This window comes from Petromyzon marinus, chromosome 5, assembly GCF_048934315.1.
Source record: "Petromyzon marinus isolate PM22_M1 ecotype Great Lakes invasive population chromosome 5, UKy_Petmar_22M1.pri1.0, whole genome shotgun sequence".
In the NCBI taxonomy this organism is placed as follows: domain Eukaryota; kingdom Metazoa; phylum Chordata; class Hyperoartia; order Petromyzontiformes; family Petromyzontidae; genus Petromyzon; species Petromyzon marinus.
Window position 1 is genome coordinate 7,324,587 of NC_133671.1, and position 25,564 is coordinate 7,350,150.

The 25,564-nt window shown below is 50.0% G+C and overlaps 1 protein-coding gene across 2 annotated transcripts in view; it reads left to right on the plus strand.

The window, feature by feature from the left end:
• Positions 1–5,183: 5,183 nt before the first annotated feature.
• The window catches only part of LOC116938972 (transforming growth factor beta receptor type 3-like), an 88,754-nt gene continuing 68,373 nt past the window's right edge, over positions 5,184–25,564 (plus strand). For both annotated transcript variants that reach the window (XM_032946757.2, XM_032946758.2), the window contains exon 1: positions 5,184–5,323. The gene's annotated coding sequence lies outside the window, so the exon portion shown is untranslated. The remainder of the gene's footprint in view (positions 5,324–25,564) is intronic.

Here is a 25,564-nt window from a genome sequence, read left to right on the forward strand (position 1 = left end):
CAGCAGGTACTCATGGATGATGCCACCTAAGGGGGGAGGCTTAGGACCACATCAGACATTTGTCACTGATGTTGACCGTGGCTAGGAATTGTAAAACAAGTCGCCAGGGTTCGTAGGGTAATGTGCTAACCACTGTAGCACAAACACGTGCACGTGTGTGTATGCGTGCATGCATGCATACACACACGTGGTATCGTATCCTGTCTCCTACACTTACACAGTGTGTGCAAATGTCTCAGAGACACTTGACAAATTACACGGCAATAATCGTGCCCTACTAGGTCGCCTTGTGCCACACAAGGACAGCTGTCACTGGGGGTGCCCTTTCAAATGTGTTGAGATGAGATGCGATGCAAAGTGCTCTTAGACGCCCTGATGTATAGGTGGCCGCGATATCAAAAACATCACACACTTAACACGCACATCACCCTTGCAGTACGCGTGCACACCATATGCGCATGTTTGGCGTACGTGGTATACGCGTGCGTACACACGTGGAGCGGTAGTGTAGCAGTTAGCTTACTGCACTGTGAACCCATCCACCCGAATTAGTCCCGCTCACAGCTAATGCCAGTGGTGAATATTTGAACCGGTCCTGAGCCACCCCGAGGTCGACTGTAAAGATCGCCACTTGGGAGAGAAAGGCGGCCGGCCATGGTTTTGGCCACCCACCACCTCGTGTGCCATGCCGGCCTTCATCGGTGCTCACAGCACTTGCCCGGACAGTCTGTTTAGGCTATACGGGGGGTCTTTGTACACACGTGAATACACATGCGTATACATGTGCAGTGAATTTCAAGTATAACAATTGCACGTGTCTTGTATATTTCCCATGGCTTTAATTTGTTATTGTTTGAACTTTTTTTCCCCCCTCAACAATAACTGATATCTGTGCAGCAAGTCTGTGAGCCCCTGTGGTTGCTGGCACAGATGCGTATGGCATATACACGCAACGCATGCGAAGCAAAACACACAGACGTTTTCACCCAGCTCTACACTGCAGACACAGCTGCCCGAGTCTCAATACCGATGTTTATACACAACAGGCCTGGATACTAAGAATCTGTTTTAGATTTCTAAGGACCATTTCGTATCGTTTTGGATCGAATTCATATTCTATTATGCGAATAATAGGGATGTCACCCGATGCCACGTGAACGCCACTTTTATCGGGAAAAGTGCGTAAGTGACATTAGTAACAGTTTGTGATGCTGCTGGATTGGGAGTGGTGCAGCAAGCACGATTTACAAATACTCAAACACATTTGTAAACACTTTGTGGCCTTAAAATGAACACATGTATATATACGCATTAATCACAACATTAGAAACATCCCTACAGATGCCAACCAGTAGCTGGGTGGTGGTTACCATTATACACATGGTCTGCAATGCATAAACTATAACTTTTTATTTTGATAGGTAAGGCCCATACTCTGGTTTTATTCGGTAAAGTCACGTAGATAAAGTAAAACAAAATGAGACAATTAAATCACGACGTTTCAGAGGCAACACAAGCTTCCGTCTTCAGGTGGAATAGTCAATATATGTGTCAAGAGCACTTAAGAGCACTTGACACATTCTACAGAGACTTCTACCTGAAGACGGAAGCTTGTGTTGCCTCTGAAACGTTGTGATTTAATTGTCTTATTTTGTTTTATTTTATCTACGTGACTTTACCGAATAAAACCAAAGAGTATGAATCCTTGCATTCTCGAAAGCTTCAAATCTAGAGGTAAAGCCCATTTAGTTATATAGCTCTTTTTCAGAAGCCACCTGGCCACAAATGATATGTCAACGAAATGGCTTATGCGGAAATGTTTCGCAGACAAATACTCTAAACGCATGTTGATTCTAAATGTGGAAGGAAAACCCGGAGAAAAGTCCACGCGACCACAAAGACACGCAAACTCCAAATATACAGCAGCAGGCGTCCGGGTCGGGAACAAACCCACGACCTGCGTGCCAGGCGAGGTAGTTAACATCTCGCCACCGTTGCGCCCACTGGTGGCGAGGGTTAGTGGCTCGAAAAAAAAGTTGCTGAACTTCCCTTTGGCGTCGAGGAGAAGCCAGGAGAATGAGGTTAAGCAACAGTGCGGATCCACACTGTTCCGCCTCTGGGATAGTGTTTCCCCCTTTGCACCCGTGGGTTTTCTCCAGGTACTCCGGGTTCCTCCCACAAATAAAACACTCCTTAATTGGTCCAGAGCACCTTAATATATATAGAGCACCCTAAAGCTTTGGCAATTGTTGGCGCCGTCTCATCGAGCGACTGACTTCCCACTTCTCTGTGATTCCTCCTTGCGCAGACTGCCACCAATTTACAAATACAAGAATTCCCGGTATAACTTTAAAGGCCACGGCGTGTTGTTCGTAGCAACCATCTAAGAAACATTGCCACACACACTACTTTCCAAACACAAAACGTGCAACCATACATACACCGGCAGGCACAAATGCACACGTTCTGCAAGCATGCAGTGGCGATTGCACAGTCATGGAGGCGTGCATTCAACAAGGCATGCAAAAAAAATCTACGTGCACCCTCAATCGCGCGCACTCTGCACTGCCGTATAAGCTTGCACTCGATCATGTATGGACGTACCCACAACAAAAGCAAGCCCCCCCCCCCCCCCTTTGGTCTGATCAGGTAGGACCGAGCGCTGTTTAAGATATATTTCGTCTCGCGCACACAGCCGTCCAGCACGTACACATTCCAGCACCCACGCCCCGTCGCTAGCGCACACGTGCGCAATCCATCACATCATCATACGCGCCTTTACACAAAATCACACGCGCGCACATCCAATTCGGCACACCCTTCCATCACACAAAGACATGCTGTATCTCTCCCCGTATAACATTAACAGAGTGTTGGGTGTGCAAGTGCTGTTAAGGCCGGAATGGCAAATACGAGGGGGTTGGTGGGAAGCACCACGCCCGGCCGCCTTTGTCTCCCCAGTGCTGATGTTTATTGCACCAAGTATCAAAATAAGGTTGCATTAATCTCGAAGAGGCACAGGAGCTGTTTAGATATTCGTCACTGATGTTGGTCAAGAGCGGGAATTGAACTTGCGTGGCCAGGCATGGATATTAAGGTGAAACGATATGCCATGCACACTAACACACACAAACACGCACACCATCACAATTACGTATTCCATTACATTTTGGCAAACGTACTCCATCGCTCACACATGCCAACACAGTCGCACACTCCATCAAGTACGTAATTGCACACTCCATCACGCGTAAATCCCACGCACAATAGCAGCCACATTTCGCTACTACGTGGTGTTGACGTCACTACAGCGCTTGTGCCAGGCTAGGTGCACTTCGAGGCCATCACCTGAAGTGTCAGAGGCTCGCTGCTGCGAGCAGGAGATCACGGGACAGACCCAGGTGCTGTGGGTTGACCAAGACGACTGGCAGAGATGCACCGCCTACGCCCCTACTGTGTCAACTTGCTGCGATTTACTCGCCCGGCGCTCTGCTCGTTGTTGTGAGCGTCGCTCCTCCGCTGTTGTTGGAGGGCGGCTGCCTCCACCTGTCCAGTAGCGTCCTTCACGAGCCTCCTCCTCCACAGAGGCCGATCTTGACACCGCTGGTATTGGTCATCTCCAAACATACGTTGCCACAACAAAGACAAACATCCACATTTAGCCAAATAACAGGTAAGGGAGAAGCCAGTGAACATGGAACGTTGGCCCAACGGTTCCAATCACGTGCCAACGTTGGCTCAACGTTGGCACGTTTACTGCTACGTGCTTGTGACTACTTCTGGTCGCGTGTGCCCATCGGCGTTATACTTTGTACTCACATCGTGTTTGTTTTTAATTTGTTGTAACGTTCTGACACGTCCCTACTGGATATTTGTGAGAGAGATAAAAAAGCTCTATAGCTCATCGGATTCTGCCGGTATAAATACAGATTTTCATTCTGACCGTCATTGCACACACGCAAGAATTGATACCACGTGAGCTCGCAAAACTTTAGTTTCAATTAGTTGGCATGCCGATTGAGAGCGCGTAATTTGGTAACCCCACTCATTTCAAATTGTTACGGCATAATTCACCGTTATTGGTCGTAAAGAAGTTGGAACCGTGAAAGTTATGGGACCCCAGGTGGTAACGACCAGTGAAATATCTGGCTCTAAGCTCATGGGCCAGCAATCATACGCACTCTGCAGTGCATCATACACACACACACCCTCTATGCACACAGCCCATCACTCGCTCTTCATCAATACACACTCAATAATGCGTTGCACCATCTCAATATCATCACACGCATACAATCGCTCACAACGTCTCATTCACCAATTGACAACAACCGCCGTTTGTCACTCAGTGGCGGTGACGGCGCTTGTGCCAGGCTACGCGCAACTTTGAGGCCACGTGAAGTGTCGAACGCCCGCTGGCAGGAGGTCACGGAACAGACCCAGGTGCCACGAGATGACTGACCGAGATGGCTGGCAGATGCACCCAGCTTGTGCCCCCCCCCCCCACTACTACTGTGTCAACTCGGCAGCATCTCAGCCGCCCGGCGCTCCGCTCGTTATTGTCGCTCCTCTGCCCTCCGTTGTTGCTGCTGGAGGGCGAGTGCCTCCAACTGCGCAGCAGCAGCGTCCTCGGCGAGCCTCCCCCATGCACACGCGACGTCCCACACACGGTCATGAACACGCTCATCCTCCGACACTCTCCCATCGCGCACACCATTACAAAGACACATATGCCCCCCACCACACCCTATAGCCTCAGAGACCAGTTTGGGGCAAGTGTTGCTAGCGAGCACCTATGAATACCGGCACGGAACACGAGTCGGCGGATGACCAGCACCACGCCCGGCCGCCTTTGTCTTCCTAAATGCCGACGTTTTACACACCGCACAGCGTACTCGTTTAAAGGTTGAGGACACGTAGGTAAGAGCCCGGAACCGGTTCAGATATTCGTCACCGACGTTAGCCGTGAGTGGGAGTCCAACTCGTATCGCGGGGTTCGTAGCGCACTGCGCCAACCTCTGCGCCACCGCTCCATATAATCGGCGCACACCGTGAGTGGGAGTCCAACTCGGGTCGCGGGGTTCGTAGCGCACTGCGCCAACCACTGCGCCACCGCTCCACATCATCAGCGCACGCCCTCCCTCCCCGCCTTCTCCCTCCCTCCCTCCCCCCCGCATCCGTTTAAAATCTGGGCGCCTCGCTCCCACTCGCTCACGAAACGCAGTGGCGAGGAGACGCGTGGGGGAAGACGACGAGGAGACGGTGACGGCGTGGAACACGGGCGACGAGAGGAGGCACGGGAGAAGACACGAGGGGAGGCGATGTGAGTCGCACCGCCACCACTCCCCTCCTTTTGCCGCACGCGGACGCCTCGCTGTTCCATTTAAAAGTTCAACTCGCTCTGTGCATACGCGCACAGTTAGTACTGTAGTAGTAGTAGCCCCACCCCCCCGCTCCATATCGGTCAATCCACTGCTGGATGGATGAGCGACTCCACCCGCCCCCTGTATCAGTCAATTCACTGCTGGATGGATGAGCGACCCCCCCACCCCCCACGCAGTTGCGGGTCGCGGAGGGGTTATTAACCTTGCCATGCTGGCCAGTGCCGGCTGTACGCGTGTATGTTGGACTTCTTTCGCGCCGTACGTAGCCAACATGTGGCACCCTATTGGTGCCACGCGCTCGTCGCAAACCCCAAGCGCCGCACAGGCCCAGACCGGCTGAGCTTGCGAGGTCTGGGCGGGTCATAGGACAACTTTCAATCGGTGTTGTGGTGAGGAGTGGTGTTGTATTAGTGGTGCTGTAGTGGGGAGTGGTGTTGTATTAGTGGTGCTGTAGTGGGGAGTGGTGTTGTATTAGTGGTGTTGTGGTGGGGAGTGGTGTTGTATTAGTGGTGCTGTAGTGGGGAGTGGTGTTGTGGTGGGGAGTGGTTCTGTATTAGTGGTGTTGTGGTGGGGAGTGGTGTTGTATTAGTGGTGCTGTAGTGGGGAGTGGTGTTGTATTAGTGGTGTTGTGGTGGGGAGTGGTGTTGTATTAGTGGTGTTGTGGTGGAGAGTGGTGTTGTATTAGTGGTGTTGTGGTGGGGAGTGGTGTTGTATTAGTGGTGTTGTGGTGGGGAGTGGTGTTGTGGTGGGGAGTGGTGTTGTATTAGTGGTGTTGTGGTGGGGAGTGGTGTTGTGGTGGGGAGTGGTGTTGTATTAGTGGTGTTGTAGTGGGGAGTGGTGCTGTATTAGTGGTGTTGTGGTGGGGAGTGGTGTTGTATTAGTGGTGCTGTGGTGAGGAGTGGTGTTGTATTAGTGGTGTTGTGGTGTTGTATTAGTGGTGTTGTGTTGTGGAGTGGTGTTGTATTAGTGGTGTTGTATTAGTGGTGCTGTGGTGGTGAGTGGTGTTGTATTAGTGGTGCTGTGGTGAGGAGTGGTGTTGTATTAGTGGTGTTGTGTTGGGGAGTGGTGTTGTGGTGGGGAGTGGTGCTGTATTAGTGGTGCTGTGGTGGGGAGTGGTGTTGTATTAGTGGTGCTGTGGTGAGGAGTGGTGTTGTATTAGTGGTGTTGTGGTGGGGAGTGGTGTTGTATTAGTGGTGCTGTGGTGGGGAGTGGTGTTATATGAGTGGTGCTATGGTGGGGGAGTGGTGTTGTATTAGTGGTGTTGTGGTGGGGAGTGGTGTTGTATTAGTGGTGTTGTGTTGGGGAGTGGTGTTGTGTTAGTGGTGTTGTGGTGGGGAGTGGTGTTGTATTAGTGGTGTTGTGGTGGGGAGTGGTGTTGTGGTGGGGAGTGGTGTTGTATTAGTGGTGCTGTGGTGAGGAGTGGTGTTGTATTAGTGGTGTTGTGGTGGGGAGTGGTGTTGTATTAGTGGTGTTGTGGTGGGGAGTGGTGTTGTATTAGTGGTGCTGTGGTGTTGTATTAGTGGTGTTGTGGTGGGGTGTGGTGTTGTATTAGTGGTGTTGTGGTGGGGAGTGGTGTTGTATTAGTGGTGTTGTGGTGGGGAGTGGTGTTGTATTAGTGGTGTTGTGGTGGGGAGTGGTGTTGTATTAGTGGTGTTGTGGTGGGGAGTGGTGTTGTATTAGTGGTGTTGTGGTGAGGAGTGGTGTTGTATTAGTGGCGCTGTGGTGGGGAGTGGTGCTGTATTAGTGGTGTTGTGGTGAGGAGTGGTGTTGTATTAGTGGTGTTGTGGTGAGTATTCGTGGTGTATTGGTGGTGTTGTGGTGGTGTGATTTGTACAGTACACTACCGTCCCGCAAAAACCGGATTTCATTTCCTGGTAATGCACAGAATCTGTGAAAATTGGTATCGGAACCGATATGGCGTCCACCCCGACCCTATGTTGACTCAGCCTAACATGAGCACAGTACCGGGTGTTTGAAAGAGATGGACCCGATTTGAATTCGCTTTGCTTTGAAATTGAGTCCATCTTTTCCAAACACCCTGTATTTCGAGTGTTTGTGGTTTAATTAAACCGAACATCAGTAATAGACCCAAAGTGGCTGTGCGTGCATGGTGCTAACCACTCCGCCTGCTTTGTATGTATGTTGAACTTGGTCCGCACCGTACGGTAGCTCAACCGTGCTCATCGGAGGTGCCGCTGATGTGGATTTAGATCAACGACTATAATGTGACAATGTGGTGGATGATGAAGCCAGGCGACTGCGTCAGGCGTAGCGGAGTGGTGCATCTTTGCCGTGATGATGATGCTGATGGCTCCTGCTTCGTCGTCTTTCTGAATCTGGTATTGAGTCGCATTTGTGCATCATCATCATCATCAAGTATCCACATCTGCCATGGTTTGCGAGGCACGACCAACCAGCAGCACTCCATCGGGCTAAAGGGGGGAGTCCTTGTCTCTGTGTGGCTGCTTTCGTTAAGTGACATACAAAGGGGCCGTCCATAAATGACGTCACGCGATTTTAGACGATTTTTGACCCCCCCCCCCCCATCGTCACACGGCGTCACAAAAAGTCAGACCCCTTTCAAATATGACGTCACAAAGCTCTGCCCCCCCCCCCCCCCCCCAATCATATTTCCATTTTGAAAAGAAAACATGCTTCAAATCGCTTTGAACTATTGTCATTGTAGCGCCTATTTAATGTGGCGCTGCACTCTGATGTTGTAGGAGAAAACACGTATTAAAAAGGAGGCGTTGGAAAGCTTACATTTATCATAAAAGTCACTTGAAAATATTCAACGTCTAACTAAAACTGCAGATGTTCAGACAATCATATTGAAATTATCTTATAATAATAAAATATTTAAAATATACTTGAAACTTTGTAGTAGAACGAAGCAAAATGGAGAGTACAATTATAAGAATCACATTCATTCCACAGAATGAAAAGCCCTGGTTAGAATCATTAGAATCTAAATGTTTAATAACAATCATTAAAACATGTTCTAAAGGTATGCTTCTCCATTCTCCCATGGAGAAGCAAAATGCTCCTTCATGGAATAAATAAAAGGTGACCTTAGTAAATTTAAATAATCAAATAGTTAAATTTCGATTTTAAACTTTCGTGACTGCAAGGATTCATCTTCTTTGGTTCTTTCGGTAAAGTCAGAAGGCCGCTTGTGTTGTGGCCGAAACGTCGTGGGAATATTATTGTGTTATTTTATTTTATCAATTTATTATTTTATTCTCATTCTACGTGACTTTACCGAAAGAACCAAAGACGATGAATCAAATAGTTAATAATGAAAATTAATGAAAATTAGTGTTGTTATAACAATTCTATTTATTTAAAGTTGTGCATTATGATGTGACGTCACATTTCTCAACCCCCCCCCCCCCGTCGTCACACATCGTTACAAATGTCTGACCCCCCCCCTAGATGCGTGACGTCATTTATGGACGGCCCCAAGCATACGTGTTGAATTTTCAAAGTGTGTGTCAAGTGCTTGTGTAAAAGCTTTGTGTCAAATATCTGTGCAGCAGAGTCTTGAGTACCATGGTCAGCGTGTCGGCATAGTGTGTGTGGATCAGTGTGTCGGCATAGTGTGTGTGGATCAGTGTGTCGGCATAGTGTGTGGATCAGCGTGTCGGCATAGTGTGTGTGGATCAGTGTGTCGGCATAGAGTGTGTGGATCAGTGTGTCGGCATAGTGTGTGGATCAGCGTGTCGGCATAGAGTGTGTGGATCAGTGTGTCGGCATAGTGTGTGGATCAGTGTGTCGGCATAGTGTGTGTGGATCAGCGTGTCGGCATAGTGTGTGTGGATCAGTGTGTCGGCATAGAGTGTGTGGATCAGCGTGTCGGCACAGTGTGGATCAGCGTGTCGGCATAGTGTGGATCAGCGTGTCGGCATAGGGGGTGGACCAGCGTGTCATTGTTTTTTGACGTATTCGTGGGTCGGGGTCCTGTTTTTGGTGTCTTTGTCTGGCTTGCAACCAAATCAACCCGGAAGGAACACGCCCAATCCCATCGGATCTCAAGCTAAGCATGCTTGAGCCTGGATAGCACTTGGATGAGTGACCACGATGCGCAAACAGGTCACAGGGTGCATGGCTACGTTGTGGGGGAGCAGACGGCAGTGCATCAAAATCCAAAGTTGTACTGTGCTTTCTGTGATTCCACTTCTATGCTCCGCCCCCAACCCCGTCCAGCTTCACACACCCACAGTGACAATTGGCTGCAGGTAAAGTATGGTCAAATAACCCACCAGGAACCACAGTGTGTGGGGAAGAGACTCTCTTCCAGCAGTGGTGTGACCGTAGGGCTGCACAAGAGACTCTCTTCCAGCAGTGGTGTGACCGTAGGGCCTGCATAAGAGACTCTCTTCCAGCAGTGGTGTGACCGTAGGGCTGCACAAGAGACTCTCTTCCAGCAGTGGTGTGACCGTAGGGCTGCATAAGAGACTCTCTTCCAGCAGTGGTGTGACCGTAGGGCTGCACAAGAGACTCTCTTCCAGCAGTGGTGTGGCCATAGGGCTGCACGAGAGACTCTCTTCCAGCAGTGGTGTGACCGTAGGGCTGCACGAGAGACTCTCTTCCTGCAGTGGTGTGACCGTAGGGCTGCACAAGAGACTCTCTTCCAGCAGTGGTGTGACCGTAGGGCTGCACAAGATACTCTCTTCCAGCAGTGGTGTGACCGTAGGGCTGCACAAGAGACTCTCTTCCAGCAGTGGTGTGACCGTAGGGCTGCACAAGAGACTCTCTTCCAGCAGTGGTGTGACCACAGGGCTGCACGCGTCCGCGTGCAGCCCTGCGATTGCTTTGGTGGGGCTGCGATGGGTGCGGGCGGCTACGTACGGCGTGAAAGAAGTTCAACATGCATGTATACGTGAAAGAAGAGCCCGTGGCGCCTGCTCTGCCTCAAACAAGTGAACTTGACGCGTGCGTGAACCTCTCTCCTGCATTACTCGCGGGGTCTCTCCGCTACGCCTGCCTCACGTGCTGGGCCACGCGCGGTCGTGGTTTGACGCGCGTGGCCCAGCACTCGTGTTGTTTCCGGACAATGTTTGCCTTTCCGAGTGTTTGTCCCCCCCATAGCGCAAACGATCCGATGCCCTTTGCACACGATGCGAATCTGTTTTTTTTGTTTGTTAAAACAAAGCGAGAAACTGGTAGAGATGAAAACATCCACCCCTACGCCTCTCCAAATCAGCTGAAGCCTCCCGTAATTCACGCGATTTCTGTGTGGCCACGCCGAATACCTCTTCCCCCCCCCGCCACCACGCACTGTGAAAACGGACGCCGCTCAATGCAGCAGCGTCGCGGCCCTGATGCAGCTTCTTCCTTCATAATCCTCATCTCTCCCCCATTTTTCTCCTCTCCTTTTGCATCCTTTTCCTCCTATGTACAATGATCTCTCTCTTCCCGTTCCTCGCTCTTTCGCCATTCGCTACATCCTCGGCTCTACCCCCGCCTCCCGTGTTCGCGCAGCACCTCTTTGGCGATCTGTTAACTCCCTCGCCTGGTATGGAGGAGGTCGTGGGTGCGATCCTGACCCTGGTATTATCGTGGTTTATTACACCCGCGGGGATAACCGGGTCGGCCGCCGGGGGGGTCGAACCACGAACGTCCTGCAACAAGCGGTGAACGGCGCTGCCCCGGGGGCCACGTCACGTGCGCATGCGTACAGCTGAGTTCAAGCGCAGCACAGCCGAGTTCAGGCGCAGCACGGCCGAGTTCAAGCGCAGCACGGCCGAGTTCAGGCGCAGCACGGCCGAGTTCAGGCGCAGCACAGCCGAGTTCAAGCGCAGCACAGCTGAGTTCAAGCGCAGCACAGCTGTGCTCAAGCGCAGCACAGCCGAGTTCAAGCGCAGCACAGCCGAGTTCAAGCGCAGCACAGCTGAGTTCAAGCGCAGCACAGCCGAGTTCAAGCGCAGCACAGCCGAGTTCAGGCGCAGCACAGCCGAGTTCAGGCGCAGCACAGCCGAGTTCAAGCGCAGCACAGCTGAGTTCAATCGCAGCACAGCCGAGTTCAAGCGCAGCACGGCCGAGTTCAGGCGCAGCACAGCCGAGTTCAGGCGCAGCACAGCTGAGTTCAATCGCAGCACGGCTGAGTTCAATCGCAGCACAGCCGAGTTCAAGCGCAGCACAGCTGAGTTCAAGCGCAGCACGGCCGAGTTCAGGCGCAGCACGGCCGAGTTCAGGCGCAGCACAGCTGTGCTCGCACGCAGACTGCAGCCGCAGCAGGCCGCGTGTTCTGATTTATCGCCGTTATTATCCCCGCTCAAAAGCCAGCTCCTAAACAAGGGCCGACGGCGCGTGCGTGCGTGCGTACGCAGGGCACGCGCCGTTTGTTCACGGAGCACCTTTCAACTCGCAACGCCTTTTTTGAACGTTCTATGGGGAAACAGCTGTTGGTGAGCACCTATTAAGGTCCGCGGATCACTGAGAGGCAAGGGGTGGCGGCGGCGGGGGGGGGGGTGGCGATGTCGCTGTGGTGGTAAGCACCACGCACGTTCGACCATCTACATCTGCCCCGGTGTTGATGCTGACCGTAGTTGACAGCTGACGCGGACCGTCATCGCTCTGGAATTGATCAAACGAGTACTTCGCACTGCACGTAGCCACAACCGTGTTTATCGGAGGTGCGGGGGGAAGGACGACAAACTAAACAAACGGTGAAATATGGTCCAACGACTCCTCCGACCAACATGGCATGGGCAATGCTTTATTCACCAGTCAATTGACATGGCTAAAAATGCTGAAGGGCTTTGTGAATTATTCATGACGGCCCTGTTTGGGATTTTTTTTTTTATAAATTCCACACTGCACACATACTCTCCAACTCCACTGCGAATCCACCCACCAATTGGCCCATGATTTCTTGGCAAAGCGTGCAGTTTACCTCCAGTTTGCGGGTGGTCACTTCTTCTCTTCTGCTGCCCCTCTTGTCTAAGATGTCTCCTCAGCCCCCGCGCCCCAAAGTGGTCTATAATATTAACTCCATCTCACTAAGTACAAAACTTAAACTTTAATTTTTCCCTCTGCCCACGCCCAAGGGGACTCATGCATTACAGGACAACCCTCTCCAGTCTCTCCACTTTTCCACTGCTCGGCCCTCTTCCTATCATCACCTCTTCCCCAAGTGTATGCCCCTTTGCTACATGCCACGTGAGAGACCGTACTGGAGGCAATTTATGAATCCCAGGTTGTACGATTAATTATTCGTAATGTTGTACAAGCAACCTACTTTCCTACGTGCAATATATGCACCGACAATAGGTTGAAAGACGAGCAAGCTCGGGCAGTTTCGACACGCAGTGTCTCATCAACTGAGCCACGTATTGGTCTCATAAAAAAAAATAGAAGCATTCCTTACACGGCCCATCATCCACATGGCCTTCTGGGAGTGCATGATTTCAGCAGCATTGTTTCAAGACAAGCAAACTCTGAGCTGGTTTCGACACTCGTCCCATCGTCAGGCTTGCTGAACCCGACGCGAATGATTATTTGCTCGATAAAATATCTTTAATTGCACATCTATGTGCCACCTGCGTCCTGTAGCCTACCACAAAAAACAAAAAAAAACCTCTTTGCTTCCAATAGTCCCTATGAAGTGCGTGCTCCCCTATTTTATGCAGGATCTTGAGATGCGGTCAGATTGTAATTATGTTGTATACATACATACATGATGCGTATTTGTTTTTTAGCATCGCATTTGCTGAGCATACAGCCCAAAGGCCCAAAATGCCAAGGGACCAGCATAAACACCACACTTGAAGGTGTAATAGATAAGATTTTATAGTTTTCTTGGAAAATCCTAAACATTGTAATCTATGTGCATACTTTAACAAAACAAACATCACATTTTTAGCCTAAAAGACTGTTGGGGCAAGTGCTGTTAGCGAGCACCTAATGAAGACCAACACGGCACACGAGGGGGTGGGTGGCAAGCACCACGCCCGGCCGTCTTTGTCTCCCCAGTGGCAATGTTTACACGCCGTACCGGTACTCATTTGAGGCTGCGCCGATTTTTACACACGCGCACACACACAGACGCGCATAAACACAGACGCGCATAAAAACCTTACAGCCTTGCAGGGCAGAAAAAAATTGGTTGTTTAGCTGCCCAGACAAAGAAAAATTGAAGGTAATGAAGATCTGGGTTTTTTTTTTAGATATATCAAACTGGTTTAGCAGAAAACATTCCATTTAACCTGTACAGACAAAGAAAATTGTACAGACCAAAAAATGCAGAAGTGGGGGGGGGGGAAATATATTGTTTAGCCTTGTGGACCGTAGCGGGGGGCCGGTGGCGGGGAGCTGGGCAGGGGCCATGGCGCGGCGTGTCGGCGATCGTGCCTCATTACTTACACGTGCGCACGAGGGCCGCTGCGAGGGCCAGTCCAGACGAGAGTAACTGTACACTGGCGCGGAATCCTGACGCGCCGCCCCCACGCGGTGCCCACTCGTGCCCACTCGCACCCGTGTCCTGCCCGCTGTAGCGCCGGGGTCTTGCTCGTCTGTGTTGGCCCAGCTCCTAGCCGTGGCCGTTTCTCTTGCGCGCCGGCGGCGGCGCGGACGTGGACGCTGAAGCGTCGCCTGTCCGCGGTGCGATCCGGTACCCCGTGCAGCACGTGCCTCTTCGTGGTCCGCTCGGTCAGAAATTGCGGGCAGAGTCAAATCAGGTCGTCGTCTCGGCTCAAACGGGTGTTAACGCTGCCTATCCTAAAATGAGTGTTGGGGTGGCTCTGAGCCGTTGGCGGAAATTCCACATTGCTATGCCAGGGGACAGGTCTTCCACGGGACAACCACATATAGAGAGTAGTGCAGTATCACAATATTGCTCCGATTTTATCGGTCCCAGAGAGTTGTTGATGATGGTCTTGAGACAATGGTGAAAACTCCACGTTCCTGTTGCAATGGACCCGTCTTTCCACAGGATAACTGCTTTGATTTCAGTTTACGTAGTGCCTTGTCACAACTTGGTTGTAACTTTAGCCACTCCAGAGATGATGCTAGGCGCATGATCATGGTCTTGAGACGTTGGTGTAAATTCCACATTCCTATCGGAGAACCAAACCTAAAGCCCGTTCACCTTTGAACAAAGTTAATGTGTATTTTTCCAACCAGATGTCATTCTTGACCAAAATGTTGATTAATGGTACAATTGAAAAAAATGTTGTATTGTTACATTAACGTTTTATACGTATAACTACGGATAAAAATATATATAATTCTGCATTCTATTGAGTCACGATGTTTATTTTTAGAGTTTCAATTGTTTCATTGTGGCCAAGTCTGGGTGGATTATGATGATGCATGCTTTTTTTCTCAGTTACAGACTAGCCTCGGCCATATGAATGTTGAATTTTCACCACTGGCTCAAGACGACAAACGGAAAAAAAAACATCATCACACATTACTGTTGCCAGGGAGACTGCCCTTGACTTCAAATATACTCGCTACTTTGTTTAATGACCATTGCTCTGTCGCGGCCAAACGCAGTCAGCTAATGTGTCAAACAATGGCCCTGAATCTGCGTTTATGATGTACATTTATCGTTATAAGTTGAACCCTGTTCTGGGAATCGGCTCAACATGCCACTTCCATCTTATTTTGCCTCGTTTTATAAATTTGAATCGGGAACAATAACATTAAGGCCCGGATAGAATGACGAAGTCGGCAGTTTTACTTTTTCGACCGTCGCTTCAATGCTTCTACCGAGCGGTAGTCCATTTATGTTTAAAGGGAGCTCACAGGCTGCTTCTGATACCTGTGCATGGGAAAATAAAAAGTGTCCATCAGAGGTCAGAGTGACACGCTTTCACGATCGCTATAAAACCCCCGTCCAATATGTCGCTATAAATCGCGGTACCAATAGTGCTCTGTAAAACAAGTCTAACTTTTACCATCGTGGTGTTGAGAAACCTATATAAAATAAGTGAGCAGACAAAGTCTGCTTCTCATGTACGTCGCTCAAACCTATATAAAATAAGTGAGCAGACAAAGTCTGCTTCTCATGTACGTCGCTCATGATTATGTTTGGGTATTTATAATATAAATGTTACGTCAAACTATGCACCCGTATCATAAAAAGAGTGTCCTTGCCTGTCAGATCGACAGTTCACCAACATTGATTCAAGCGAGCATGGCTGCTGATGAGACGTTGAATTTCAAATCGGGTCCAGATTTTTGCTGGTCTTGAAACAAAGCTGATGGCTTTCGAAATAAGTAATTTTATATTTTTACGTGTAATAGTTGCAGAAAAAAACCGATTGCTACGCTGTGTACCCGTGCGGTGAGCTTTCGCGCGAGGCAGGACGTGAGTATTCCCCATCGGTATTCGCTCGTGCGCCCTTTTCTACGAGTGCGCATTTCCCAGCACGGTCAAGTTTACTGACAAAGTGTGGAGGCTCCTCTTTCATGGGCGGGGTTGCTAGCTTGTTACTTCAGGCCGTCCAGATCTCAATTTGTCCTGCCTTGTCTCCTTATTTAATTATCGTGTGTGTAGGATTTGTGAGCCCTTTATCTACGTAACGTCGCTCATTCTGAGTAGACGATGATTAATGTAACCATCTTGCAGCCGGGCTAAGGCCACGATGTTGTCCATGCAGATTTTATTCATGACGAATGAGACCGAGCAAATTGCAGCTTTTGAAATTTTGACCTCGTCTCTGGGGTCAAATGCAAGGTCGCTCTAAAGGTCAAATCCTAATTCGCAACAGAACCCCCCCCCCCCCCCCAGGACGTTTGAGGGGAGGGCGGGGGGTCGCGGACGATGAAAAAACAACGCCACTTTGTAACTTGACGTAATTTTCGGGGTCAAATGCGTGGTCACCTAAATGGTTATTTCCTGCTGGTTTATGTTTTTTTTTCCGAGGTAGGGCGGTGTGGGGCATTTCGAGATGGGGGTCCTATTTCGGAGCGGCAGCGTCCCACGCGGGAGAATCCGTTGCCGTAGTATTGGTGACGGCTATCAAGTAGTTGGGCCGATCGCGGCTCCGTATCACCATGGGAGACTAGAGGGGACCGAGCCCCCCTCCCCTACTGAAGGGGGGGCGGCTCCCCTTATAAATTCTTAAGAGTCAAGTCCAAGATATGCTGGTAAAATATGTAACTCTGTGGGGCTTTATTTTAATTGCAACTGTCCGGGGCTGAGCTCCAGAAAATATTTTTATGAACCCCCCCCCCCGCTTCTCCAGGACAGCGAAAGCACCTGAGAACATATTTAATGAGCAGTTAAGCCCAGTTTAACACCATCACCACAAGAAAACTACGTCGAAGCAACTGGTCATTAGTCTTTTTATTTATTTAAAGCTTTCGTGACTGCAGGGATTCATATTCTTGGTTCTTTCGGTAAAGTCACCACGTAGAAGGGAAACAATGAAATAATAAAAAAATATAAAACAATAAAATTCTCACGACGTTTCGACTGCAACACAAGCAATCATCATCAGGTGTGAAAACCACAGCAATATATATTTTTTTATTGTTTCCCTTCTACGTGACTTTACCGAAAGAACCAAGAATATAGTCATTAGTCATTTACATATCAGGGTGCTGTAATCCCTGATTTGTCTGTGGGCCGTGAGGCTGCTGTCCGTTGCGTCCATGTGTTGTGCATCTTGACCCATGACACGCGTGATAATTCGTCTGCATTTTTTATTATACCCAACCAAGGTCGAGGTTTTTGTTTTCCTGTTTTCGGGGCGGAAAACGTTGGACCACTTCAAAATGCGTCTCACATTTCAGTGTGTCGAACCACCGTCCCCCCGCCCCCCCCCCCCCACGAGTTATTGCATGCCCCCCTACTTTAAACACGGTCATGCCACGTGACTGCCCCATCATGTTGAGACATCGCCGTTATTTCGGAATGACAAGTTTAATTCCCCAGCAAATCCTGTTGAGCGTCTCTCTCACACACACACATAAAAATAAACCTCAACACATTCGCCAATAACCCTGTGACTTTCAATAAAAAAAAAATATAAAATAGACGACATTTGGGGCAATTGCCCTTCTTCAAAGCGCATACGTGGAGAGGCCTTCTGCTATTCTTGCGACTGGAAATACGTTCAAGAGCTCTGCCAATGTCGAGGTCTGCTCCCGTCGAGAGGGCGACAAGAAATATCGTGTAGCTTTGCTCCTCCTCTTCTGCTGGAGGCACGCAGACCCCAGTGGCTTACGACGTGGCCCGTGGTTTGAGTTGCATGGCTACATTCGCACGACTGTGGCTTGCATCTTTCATCCTACAGTGGCCCGTCAATGTTCTGATTGTCCTCTCCATCAGAGAGACTGAGTGGATACTCAGAGTTGGAGACTGCTACTGGACACGTAAGAAAAATTGCTTAATAGCTCCTCGAATTTCCTCCAGTTTATATCAGTGTTCTGATTCTGACTTATTTACAGCATGGGGTCTGAGAATATATTTTTTTTTATTCTTATGTTCTGAAAACTCCTTTTGTTGATCAAGAACGTTTTGCTCCTCAGCTCCTCTGATTGCAGGGTGAAGTGACTGTCGCCCCCCTATGCACGTGGCTCACAAACGAGGCCTTGCCATAATTAACGAGGCCTTGCCTTTAATTAAAGTACAATGTCAACACCATTGTTTGCAAAAGGGCTTTGTTCTCACAATATGATACATGCATACGATATTTAAAGTGTGTTCACTCCGTGGTGGTAATGAAAGGCGCAGTAGAGGGTGGAGTTGGTGGATCATCACGCAGAGACGATTGGTGTGTGTGAGACTCCTCCTACCTGGCCTGTAGATGACACTACAACAAGCAGGATGAGAACCGATCCGTAAATATGTTTGAGTGTCGCCCACTAGTACGCGTTGGTACTAGCGAACTTCCCTCCCTCGGGCAAAACACACTCCATTGGCTAAACATCTCGATGCAGGACCCTCCTGAAAATGTGCCTTGAGACTCTGTGAAGGGGTTCCTGGGCTACTGAGGGATTGATCCGTGACGGTTAGAATGAAAGTGAGTCGGTGGAAGATTGACGAATTTCTCCTACGATTAGAATTCTGCACGCACAGACACGCATACATAGACATGGGGTATAGCCTTGCAGTGCAGTTTGTGATTTTTTTTATTTTAACCAGAAAAGCCTCGCTGAGCCTCGACTCATTGCAATGAGGGCCCTGCATTGAAATATAAATTTTGTTATAAGTTTAAGTGTTTTGCGCATGCGAGGAAACCAACGTGCCTGGAGAAACCCCATGCATGCGAGGGGATAACGCTAAAATGTCGTCACGGATATTTGCTGTACTACGATTTGTACTGTGGTCCTCCTTGTAGCACAGCGACTGTGAGTCTCGAAGCAAAAGACGATCTCCATGTGATCCATCAACCCCACCTGCACCAACCCCATATAGATGTGTCCCTTTGCTCTAAACTTCCATGTTAAAGCCCTGCCTGGCGTCACCCCAACCCTGAACCGCTACCACTATCGCCAACTTAACTCTGACCACCAGCCCTATCACAAACCACAACCAAACCCGCCGCCATTAGCCCTAACCCCGACCACCAACACTGACGCCTCGGTATTAATCCTAAACCCAAAGGATACCATAATCCCCCACCCCTGCCGTCAACTGTAACGTGAATATGACCTCCAGCTCTAACTCCTGCCACCGACCAGAACCTAAAGCTCAAAATCAGCTCCGCAACATGAATCTGACCCCCAGCCCTAACGTGAACCCCTGCCACGAAACCAAACGTGAAGCTCACAAAATCAGCTCCCTTTCCCCTAACAATGCTGATAACCCTTATCCCACTGATAATCTTAACCCCTATGCCTCTGCCTGGACGTGAACTTTCTTCAAACTCTAACCCTGGCCGATCCCTGCCCCTGTGTCGGTGTGGCCACCGGGTCTGTAGCCCAACAGGGCTCCCCTGCTGGGCTCTCAGCCCCAGGCGGTCTCCGCGGTGATGGGGGGCGGAGGGGGGGTGGTGGCGTCAGCTCGTCTCGTGTCCCGTGACCCCCTCCTACCCCCTCCTTCCTCTCGTCCTCCTCCCACTGCCGCTCTTCCTCCTCCTCCTCTTCCTGCGCCTCCTTTTTCTCGTGGGGATTTCTCTTCTCCGCTCGAGGGCTGGACAGGCGTTTCCGGAGCTGCTCTGATCGTGAAAGTGATGCTCGCGGCCACAATGGGCCCCCATCGCTTCCGCACGCCGAAACAGTGGGGGGGGGGGGGGGGGGGGGTGGTGGGGGGTCTGGAGCTTTGGAGCTAGGCTCAAGTCCCCTCCCCCCCACCCTACATTCTACCCCCCACCCCCAATTCCCTAACTCCGTGGCACCCACTCCCCACCCACCCGGGCCATCCTGCCAAGCGGCTCTCGGCCAGATGTGTCCAGCCGTGATCCCCGCCCGAGGCATTGGCGGTATCGTCCGTCCCCCGTCTCTACGGGGACTGCCGTCGCGATGAGCTCATCCGGCATTCATTTACCAAGCCCAATTTTGCTGATGGGACCCAGAAGGTTGACACCAGTCCAGCGTTTGCTTGCTTTGACGAATGACGCTCGATAATATTGGTCCGGAAAGCCTACGGGCAAAATCCAGCAATTTTTTTTTTACCCGAGGGCTGGTGGATCATGTGTTTTGTGAGACTCTTGGCCCTGATGAGCTGTTACACCACATGGAGAGTCTGACTCGGCTGTAGAGTGTTGTACCCTCGCATGCATGGGTTCTCTCTGCATGCTTTCGTTTCCTCCAACGTATACATCGCTCTTTCTTTTATTAATTATAAAAGACAGCATTTTAACACGTCGTAGGCTTTTGCGACCGATATGATTTTGGGGTCAGATCCCGTGAAAAAAGTGTGTCGTACACCCTCCTCCACCCGATGTAGCCAATGGAATAAAAATTGCCAAGTGATGAGCAAAGGTGACAATTTATTACTGCTTCAGCACAACCGTGTGTTGCTGGAGAGCGATCTCGCAACACATTTAACAATTTGGTACGGACGTTTCGCTGCTAGTTACAGCCGGTATCATCAGGAAAGTTTGCGTCCATGAGCTCCGATGACTTCACACCACCTATTTAGAACATTTCCATATATCTGGTAGCCATCTGACGATGCTGGTCGTAACTAGAAGCAAAACGTCGTGCCCAATCGTTAAATGGCAGTTTTGTTCACGTGACCAACTTTTATTCATTGGCCTTCGTCTGGTGGATGAGGGCATTAGGATATTGACACACAAATCCATTCTGAATAATCGAGAGACTGCATTGGCAGTCGTGGGTACAAGTCCAGACAAAGTCTCACCGCCTGCGTCAAAAACTCCGACCTATGATCCTCAAATATATCACGCTAACATTCCAGGCAATGACCCCCCCCCGCCTCCTTTGAAGCAGGAAGATGGTGGGGGGGGGGGGGGGTACAACCAGACTCGCACTGGCTTACGGTCGGAGATCGCACTCACAATGTGGTGCTTTGAAAACCGAGAGGAAATGTTGTGAAGGTTGTGATGTGAGCAATGTTTATATTCAAGGAATTTTTCCAGACACCCGCAAATGCTGGGACCTTCCCGAAACACTCCGGAGAGTCATTGAGACTTTTTCCCGAGATAATGTAGGCAATTACTACCATTGTTATGTTAAAAGTGCGTGCACGTGCATACACATTACTATAATATATAAACGAAACAAATTATTTGGTGACGCTGCAGCTGCGTTGCCAGTGGCGCACATGCACAAAATAACAGTCAACACTGTTTGGCTTAAATAGTTAAAATCTAATAATAGGTGATTGTAGTGGGCAATGGCCATTCTTCATCGCACACGAATATGGAGGCCTGAGGAATCGTGGGGATAGCCATTGGAGACCGCGCTTTAACACCCTGGGGCCTGATGAGAATTACATTTTTTTTGTATTGCTGATGACCACTTTTTTTATTGGCACGTGAATAGTTACACTTAATAGTAGCTAAGGAGGAACACAGAAACCCTTGAACAATCTGCAACCGTTACACCACATCAGCTAAAGAACGCCGCACAGCAGAGGCCAAAAACCGCCGGCCGGCACGGTGCCCCCGGCCGTGCGATCCGACGCTTTGGAGGCAAGGGTCGACGGATCGCGTAGATCTGTGAAACTCCCGAAACCCACGGCTGTCAAGTGGCAGCACAGCAAGTGGGATAGCGGTCCCATCTTTTGGATTCCCTTGTGTGTTACTCCGCGCTGGTTTGGTCGTGTGGATTTTCTCTGGGTACTCTGGTTTACCTCCCAACCTCCCCCTCCCCCCTACACTCCCCCCTATTGCATGTAGACAAAAGGGGATTTACAGCTTTGGATTGGATTTAGGTGTACATGGGATGTAAGAAAAGAGTAAAGCAGGCCATGTTACTGAAAGCATCTTAGCCGCACTAATTTGGTATCGGAGGATAATATTCTCAACGGATGCAATGATGCGGTGTTTCTAGGTTTATGGTCCCTCTCAAGGCTCTTCTGTCTGATATGGGCCTCTTGCTTTAACAGAAGTGGCTGAGGCATGCGCGTGTGTGTGTGTGTGTTGTTCCTGGACCTCCCCTAGGTCGACTTTGCCTCAAATGAGTACCTGGTGTGGTGTGTAAACATCGCCATTGAGGAGACAAAGGTGGTCGGGCGTGGTGCTGGCCACCCCCTCCCCCCCCCCCCTTCATGTGCCGTGCCGGACTTCATCGGTGCTTGCTAACAGCACCTCCCAACACAGTCTGTTAAGGCTATAGGTGGGGGGCGGGGGTCTTTGTCTTTGCTAACCCGTGGCTGCCGACCAAAAGTGTTTTTAGAGTCGATTCGGCCCTCATTAAGGGGAAGGTTCACCCAGCTCTGATCTAAATTCAGAGGAGGACGCAATTGGCCACTCACGATGAAGCCACAAAGGAGACTCGCGCGCCATTTCCGCCGCTGCTACTGCTGCTGCTGCGGTAGCGATCGGTGAAATTAATCGCTTGGCCAAAGATTCTGTTCCTTTTTTTCCCCCCCGCCCCCCCCCCTCGGGGAGGCAAGTGCTGCCCCGCTTACCATGGGGAGCTGCTGAGTACGCGGCTGCTGCTGCTGCTGCGATCAGAACCAGCCGCCCCGCGCATGACGGTGCTTAGCGGTTTCACTCCGCATTGAAGCCATTTGGGCTCTATTGAGGCTTTGGCAAAATGTGAGGTGCATTCCAATGAAATTGTTGTTTTATTATTTTGTTTAACCAGGTGAGGAGTCCAAGAGAGCAGGATAGTCTGATTTGCAAGCGAGACCTTGCCAGTAAGGGGGCAGCGATCGCTGTGTATAATCCCAATTGCATCATTTGCGGCTCCTTTTTTTGTTGAGTTCGGTATCACTCTTTTTTTATTTTTCCTCGCGCAGGAATGCGAGGGCCTACTCTTGCCAATGACGTCGAGGGTTTTTTTTTTATTTATTCATCAAAAGCAACGTTTTGCCAAACGCGCAGATGCACGGCACACTCAAAGGGTGCACAACGAGACGTGCAAATTGTGTTCGCCGATTTTAAACGCGGAGGTGGCGAGTCTATGAGTTCGGTGGCGGTCGTGGGATCTTTAACATCTGCTGTCGTAGTATTATCGCCATACACAAACTATTACTGCTCTTTTATTTTACCATGGACAGCCCACTGAGCTATATAGCTCTTTATTTGTTTTTTTACAAAAGCGACCCAGCCACAAATGACGGCTCAATGAAGTGGCTATTCACGTGGAAATTTATAGCAGCCGAATATTCTTAAACGCATGTTGATTCCTAAAATGTGTGGAGGGGAAAACCCCTGGGGACCCGCAGAAAATCCACACGGCAACGTGGAGAAACATGCAAACTCCACATATACGCAAGTTGTGGTCGGGATCAAACCCCCCCACCACTACCTCTCGCATACCAGGTGAGGTAGTCAACATCTCGCGAGTAACAATCGTGGCGGCTGCTGGATTCGAACCGTGAACCTCTGCAACAAGTGGCGAATGCGCTACCGCTGGGCCACGTTAACCGCTCTAGCCGTTAATCTATCCATTAATCAATTGAACTTAACCCTTTCCCGTTCTTGGACCCACTGCAAGTTGCAGGGTGTGTCTCATTCGCCACCGAATCTCGGAACGCGCAAGCGCTTCAGAATGAATTTATTTAGAGATCCATAGCGCCGTTGTGTTCTAAAGACCTTGCAGTCATCGCAGAGAACTGTCGCGACACGACTGCACTCTTCTTAGCTGCCACACGCCCTCCCATAGGGCCTTGAAGGAGCCTCAGTACCGATAAAGTTATTTTATTTAAGTTGGTCTTCCGATTCCATTTCGATGAAGTACGCGTACGTCACCATCTACGTCTAGATTTGAAGCTTTCGTGACTGCAAGGGTTCGTACTCTTTGGTTTTATTCGGTAAAGTCACGTAGATAAAATAAAACAAAATAAAAGAAAATAATTAAATCACGACGTTTCGGAGGCAACACAAGCTTCCGTCTTCAGGGGGAAAAGTCAACGCAGAATATCTGTGTTAGGAGCACAGTTCAGAGACGACCTTGGATTATATACAGGTTAAGGGAGGGGGGAGGAGTAAGTAAGGGGGCGTGAGTGGGTGGGAGGGCTGGGCTAAGCAGCCTTTTGATAGAATGCTGCGGGTAACACCCACTTCTCAAAGCTCACATCAAAGGCCCCCCCCCCGATATGGGCTCACATCAAAGGACCCCCCCCCCCGATGTGGGCTCACATCAAAGGCCCCCCCCCCCGATGCGAGCCCACACCAAAGGGTGACTTTACCGAATAAAACCAAAAAGTACCATGTACATCATCGTAACGGATTCGATGCTCGTCGCGATAAGAGCATCAAATCGTGCGTCTGACGATCGATGCTTTTAGATTCGTATGTGTTTTAATGCAACGGGTTCGTGCGACCCCCTCCAACCACTAGAGTCCGCTACGTTTACAGCGGTGTTTAAAAATAAAATTCTAATAAGTCCTTGAATTAAATCGCAACCATAGATATCGTGGCAAGGAATGTAACTGCGAGGGGCGCGGATAGATACATCCATGCAAAATGAGCCTCTAACGTGGCACTTTTTGAGTCTAGGGAATTTCCAGTGAGTCTTAAATACGCCTTCGTTTGGCACCATAAATATTGGGCGTTTTTGTTGGTGAAGTATGGTCAACATACCCCCCCCCCCCCCCCATCCAGCGGTAGAGTGACAGTCTTGAGAATTGCTATTTATTATTATTAAGAGCCCATTGAGACCATAAGTCTCTTTTTCGTGGGAAATCTGAGGGTTTAGATAAATACAGCCAAAGAAAACTTGCGATGCGTAAACAAATCAACATCTGACGCAAAACCAAGTATAGATATTGAACAAGATAATGTTAACGTTTTGAAACCTTACCCACTCCCCCCCCCCCCCCCCCCGCGAATACAAAATGCAACGTTTACGTGATCCTGAACCGTTCTCGCTCGCATCCTTGGCCGTGGTTCTAGCGAGCGAGCGAACGAGGTGGCGGGGTCGGTGGGCTCCGTTCACGGTGACGGCCCAACTTGTCTCTGCTCGAAATGTCTGTGGCCACATCAACTCCACACGCACAGGAGCCCTCGGTGCGCCGGGTACCACCTGTCAGCTCGCTACGCCGCCAGAATAAACGCGATAATTGCAGCACTGCCAACCTCCCCCTTCTCCCGCTCGCCCAGCCCTGCTAATTGAAGGCAGGTGCTCTCCCAAAGGGCGAGCTGGATACCCACAAAGTATATGTGCGTAGGACGCCAGGCTTTTCCGAACTCCAGTCGGCGCGACCTGCCACGCTCCGTCTTTCTCTCTTACTCTCTCTCTCTCTCCCTCTTCGCCCGCGGCGTTCACCACTTGACTCCCCGTTCAAATACAAATTACACGGTCGTCCCACGCTGCGCGCGCCCGATAATTGTTAAACACGTGCCACTTGCCTCGACGAAGCAGCTCTCGCTTGTCTGCATCGTGTGGAACATGGCGTACGTGCTCACACACACACACACGTGGAATCACACAGACTTCAAACGTTATTCGAATCGACTCTATTTCACGTGGTGTTAATTCGTATTTAAATGGCGAGAAAATTTTGTGGAGAAAACCCGGAGTTAGGGGGACGCCTGGCCTGGACTAGCATTCTCTGGCGAGGATCGACCGTGGGGATGGAATCGTGGCTCCAGTTCCGCAGAGGAAACTCGCTCCGCCCCGGGTTTTCCGGCAGTTTACGG